Below are 4,841 nucleotides of genomic sequence, written 5' to 3'. Positions count from 1 at the left end.
CAGATATCCAGTGGAATCTAGGTAATTTGTTAACTAGAGCTACCTAGACTAAACCAGAAAGATGACTTGTAGATGTTGTTTTGCAGCACCGTAGAGAGTATCTGGGTCAGAGAGTGCCAAAGGGCAGCAGTGGCTTGTGGTCTTATTGGCCCAGGGCTCATCTTACTGATAGCTAGCAGATGTTAGGCACAATTTCATGGGGAAGGTAAAACAGCCAGGATCTAAATGGATAAAGATATGGTTAATTTGGATATGTTTTAAACAATTGGATGTGTAAAAATTTGTTTGGCTCCAGCAGGCTTTTGAGGTAATGGGTCTCAGCCTCCAGTGAAGAAATAAACACCTAGCGGCCAATAGACAGAGGCCATTTTTGGCTCATTTGTATAACGTAAGTTAAAGTCTCCAAGCTGAAAGACACCATCCTCTCAACCCTAAATTCATATTTCTTGTTGGAATGAAATATTAGTACTAGAGATAACTAGTAATACCTAGACAACTACTTTACTAGAGTTAACTAGAGGTGACTAAGAAAACTGATGAATCCAGGAAGTTGTAAAATCATTCAACACTAGCTTCTTTGCATCTAAATGCAAAACAAATGCAATGCATGAAACAGATACCTATTCTAAAAATAGCTATAAAATACATTTGGGACAATTGCGGAAATTGGAATATGGACTAGATATATGATAATATTATTACATTATTGTTAATTTTATTAAGATGTAATAGCATTGTGGTTATGTAGGAACATCTCCTTTTTTAAGGAGATGTGTAGTGGAATTTTTTAGAGTTATAAATGTCATGACAACTCTAACTATTTTTGCAAGGTTCAGGAGACAGACAGAGAAAGCAAATATGACAACATATAAAAATTTTTGAAATACCGGTGAAAGTTGTGCCGGGGCGTTGTTGTTCCTGTGTGTTTGAAATGACATACAACCCTGTTATTTGTTCAGCTTCCTCACAGTTTAAAGAACTAGTGTAGGAAGAATCATCTGCAACTTATGACCATTTTCTCCTCCCGTCCTCCTTGGACCTGATGAGGGGTGTGGTGACTTGCTTCCGGCTGTGATAGGAGACCAGGCTCCACCATGGGAATGTGTGCCAGCTGCAATTATATGGAGATTCTCTCCCTATAAGATGTTGGGATGTGTGAACTTGACAAACCAGGATAAAAGCCTCTTCATTTTAATGGTAATTTTATTTCAACAGAAATTAATATGCCAGGCACTCTTCTAGGTTCTGGGGATACAACAGTGTACAAAAGACACAAAAACCTCTGTCTGCATGGAGCTTTCATTCTGCTTGTGGGGATACAGGCAGGGAATACGCAAAATAAATAAGGACATTATGAAGTGAGGAGAGCTAAAGAGAAGAAATGGAGCAGGGACATGGTGTAAAAGGTTTCCAGGAAGGGGATAGGGGATGAAATTTTAGTTGGGGTGGGCAGAAAAGGCCCCCTGGTGAATTGTTTTTCAGGAAAGTCCTGAAGAGGGCAAGAGAGCAAGCCGTTGCAGATATCTGGGGAGAAGGCGTTGCAGGCAGAAGGAATAGCTAGGTGACTTCTACCCCTGAGCAGAGCATGGAGATCATGGGTCACAGATGGAGACCCTATAAGTCACCTCTCTCTTGTTTCCCTGGCGCATATCTTTGATTAGTCATTGAGCACTTTCCCACAGTACCCAGATATAGCCTCAGAATCTTCCTGATCACTGTGTATTAATTTGCTATTGCTGCCATAGCAAATTACCACAAACGTAGTCACTTAAAGTAACACAAATTTATTCTCTTCCAGTTCTGTGTGGGTTGGCAGCCCAGGTAAAATGTAGCTCAGCTAGATCCTCTTTTGGGTGTCACAAGGCTGAAATCAAGGTGTCAGCTGCGTTCCTTCCTGGAGGCTTTGGGGATAAATTTACTCCCAAGGTCATTCAGATTGTTAGCCAGATTCAGTTCCTTGTGGTGTGGGACTGAGGACCTTGTTTCCTTGTTGTCTGTCAGTTGGGAGTCAGTTTTTGCTAGTAGACACTGCCCTCATTCCTTCTCATGCTTTTCTTTCTTTCTTTTTTTAAATATTTATTTACTTATTTGGTTGCACTGGGTCTTAGTTGTGGCATGCGAACTCTTTAGTTGCATCATGCATGTGGGATCTAGTTCCCTGACCAGGGATCGAACCTGGGCCCCCTGCATTGGGAGCACAGCGTCTTAACCACTGTACCACCAGGGAAGTCCCCCTTCTCATGCTTTTCATGTGGCCTTCCTTCAACAAGAGCTGGCCAAGTTCCTCACATTTTGACTCTCCAACTGCTCTATCTGCTACATCTCTCTTGCCTCCAGCCAGAGAAAGTTCTTGACTTTGAAGAACTCATGTGGTTAGACTAGCCCCATCCAGCTAATCCAGAATAATTTCCCTATGTTAAGGTCCATAACCTTAATTATATGTGCAAAGTCCCTATTTGCAGATGGCATATAAGATAACATATTCGCAGGATACAGGGATTCGGGCATGAACATCTCTGGTCAGCTATTCCATCTACCACATTGCAATCCAGAAAGTCATCACTTGTTGGCATAGGAAGAGGAGATGAAACTTGTTTGATCTAGGTAATGATAGGGAAACTTAGGCCTTTTACATCCACATATCTGGACTTTGACTCAGCCCACTGCAACCTATGTGTTAGTTTTCTATTGCTGTACCACAAACTTAGCTGCTTAGACCAACACAAATGTATTATATCATAGTTTCCTTGTGTCAGGAGTTTGGGCATGGCTCAACTGGATCCTCTGCTCAGGGTCTCACAGCCTGTAATCAGTGTGTCAGTCAGGCCAAGAACTCTTACAATTTTCACATTTTGGTGTGTTTTGGTAAAAGGCAAAAGAGAAGGAAAATTCTTTATAGAATAAATCCAAAGCTGTGTCTGTATTGTCTTTCATCGTTAAGTGTTTCTTTGGTATATTTTTGTTTCGTGTTGTTGGCTGTAATATAGTCCCTCGTCTCTGGAGGCTCATGTTCTTGGAAGAGCCAGATGATTTCTTTTGGGATTTCCACAAATCTTGGTTCAGGATTAAATACCAAATTGTTCTTTTTTTAGCGTCGCACTGAGAAGATGACCAGGCAGATCTTATTGGTGAATTCAGTTGTCGTAACTCATGTACCTGTTGTTTTATCAGTTTGAGCTTATTTTGTACCATCTGTTGTTTTGTATCTTGGCAGGAACCTTCATTACTTTCAGAAAACACAGAGAGACCAATTATTAAACTTGGTTTACTGAGTGATCAGATAAGACATTTAAAGTAATAATGTGATTTCTATTGCTGGGGCTCAGCGCAGGCCACCCCAAAACATGCCACAGTGGCATATTGATTATTTTGAATTAAAGTCACTTGAGAAACAGCTGATGTGAGAATACTTTGACCCTCCTCTTCTCTGTCCTCCTTGAAAGCAGGAAATAATTCTCCCATGCAAAATTTACTCTCTGTGTACCAGGAGAGAGACACCTTTATCACCAGAGACAGGGAATTCAGGGCTGAGAAGCCTGTAGAAACAAACTCTGTTACTTCTTTGCTAGTTTACTACCCCCAAACCCAAACTCTGCTTATATTCTTCACTAATTAAGCATTCAAGCCTAAGTTTCTTTGTCCTGCCAATTCCTCACAGATTTATTCTTTCTTTGTCTAAAAAGGTAAAAGCTGCCTGCTTTGGTTGCTTCTTAGGTCCTATTTGCATGAGACCTCTGTACATACGAATTAAATTTGTTTTATTTTTCTCCTGTTAATCTGTCTTCTGTCAATTTTTAATTATTAGACTAGCCAAAAGAACCCAGAAGGTCACTATGATGACGCTAATGAACTGCATTCCAAAGGCAGTAGGAGAAAGGTAGTGAATACAATGAGAATATGGAGTATTACTTCCACAAGAAAAATAATGTGATTTTTCATGTGTTTAAGTTTCTTCAATATATTGTGTGTATCCTGCTGTGTGGTACCTACCACATGGCTGTCTGGGGGAGAGTTTTATTCAGCATACACCTTTTCCTTCCAGGCCTAATATGTTTGTTTCTGGAGGCCAGAAAACAGCCCCACACCCCAGAAGCCCACTATTTTCTCTTACTTATAAGAACTTGTATTTGGGGGTGGGGTTGGTTAGGACTCTCAGGCAACTCTGGTGTTTTCAGCCTGAGCCTGTAAGAGCAGCCCACCGTACACATGACGGTGGACATGACTGGAAGAAGAGAACAACACCAAGGTATCGGCACCGGGTATTTGGTCAACAGAGGGACAGCTTTCCCACGGTACAAGGCACTGTTCAGTGAGGCGCCCAGCTGTGTGGCAGAGTCCCCCTCTGCCCCATGCTCAAGGGTGATTGGAGTGTTCTGAACAGTCATTTTGACATCATGACTCTCAAGGATCCACCCACCTGGGAGTGACCAGCATGATACTCAGGATGTATGGCCCTTAATGTTGGAGGATGGACCTCAGCTTGGGAAGTGCCCTGGGACCACTTCTTCCCATTTTGGGAGTCAATCTGGCTGCCTTTTAGTCTTGCATAGAACCTACCTAACCCTAACTTTGCCTGGAGTTCTTTTTTTTCACATCTTTATTGGAGTATAATTGCTTTACAGTGTTGTGTTGGTTTCTGCTGTATAACACAATGAATCAGCTATACATATACATATATCCCCATGTCCCCTCCCGCTTGCGTCTCCCTCCAACCCTCCCTATCCCACCCCTCTAGGTGGTCACAAAGCACCGAGCTGATCTCCCTGTGCTATGCGGCTGCTTCCCACTAGCTATCTATTTTACATTTGGTAGTGTATATATGCCTATGCCACTCTCTCACT

The 4,841-nt window shown here is 41.9% G+C and overlaps 1 non-coding gene across 1 annotated transcript; it reads right to left on the bottom strand.

Moving 5' to 3' along the window:
• Positions 1-2,154: 2,154 nt before the first annotated feature.
• On the bottom strand, positions 2,155-2,227 carry TRNAG-CCC (transfer RNA glycine (anticodon CCC)). Its single transcript has one exon. It is a non-coding gene; the product is annotated as a tRNA-Gly (tRNA).
• Positions 2,228-4,841: the final 2,614 nt, after the last annotated feature.

The sequence above is a fragment of the Lipotes vexillifer genome, unplaced genomic scaffold (genome assembly GCF_000442215.2).
Source record: "Lipotes vexillifer unplaced genomic scaffold, Lipotes_vexillifer_v1.1 scaffold856, whole genome shotgun sequence".
In the NCBI taxonomy this organism is placed as follows: Eukaryota; Metazoa; Chordata; class Mammalia; order Artiodactyla; family Lipotidae; genus Lipotes; species Lipotes vexillifer.
Note: the sequence above shows the minus strand (reverse complement) of the source record. Positions and strands in the feature narration are given on the sequence as shown.